Consider the following 699-nt stretch of genomic DNA (forward strand, 5'->3'; position numbering starts at 1 on the left):
GATGAGGTAAGCTACTTCCATAATAATTTAGAGCATTGGGAACCCAGTGGGAGTCACTATGAGTAAGAAGTGCCTTGGTGGCAGTGGATTTGGTTTGGTTTTCCACATAAAATAATTCATCCACCCTCACATTGTTTATTTTTAATAACTAAAAGCAAATTAATTCTCTTTATTATTGTTGGTTATGATCAATAGAGGTGACAAAGGTCATATATAAGTGAATAAGATGTTTTCTTGAAGATCCAAGTTATATCAAAGCCAACTTCATTTCTGATTAAATCACACACATGTAACATTTAGTTCTGTCTTTTAGATACACTTGTAGAAAAGGAATATCCTGCTTTCCTGTGGTTTTCAAGTGCACCAAGATCTCACACATACAGTGCCCTTCACACAACACTGAGCTTACTACTCAAAGTTATGTGTCAACTGATGCAATATGCTAAAAAAATTTATGCAAGAGCTGAGTGTTCCCTTGAAGCATCCATTAGAGTTGTCAAATTTCAACATACAAAGAAATGAAATGAATAAAAAACCCTTTAATCCTCTTCTGTTTAGCAACAAGCTAAATGTATACACTAATAAAACAGGCAATTGCAAAATCAATCTTGCTTTTAAACCATGGCAAAAGATACATCTCAGGAATTTGAATAAGTATTTACATTTATAATTAGGTGGATTAATCATTCCTTTTAAGGC

This window comes from Orycteropus afer, unplaced genomic scaffold, assembly GCF_000298275.1.
Source record: "Orycteropus afer afer isolate SDZICR_OR568_19922 unplaced genomic scaffold, OryAfe1.0 scaffold00280, whole genome shotgun sequence".
NCBI classification, from domain to species: domain Eukaryota; kingdom Metazoa; phylum Chordata; class Mammalia; order Tubulidentata; family Orycteropodidae; genus Orycteropus; species Orycteropus afer.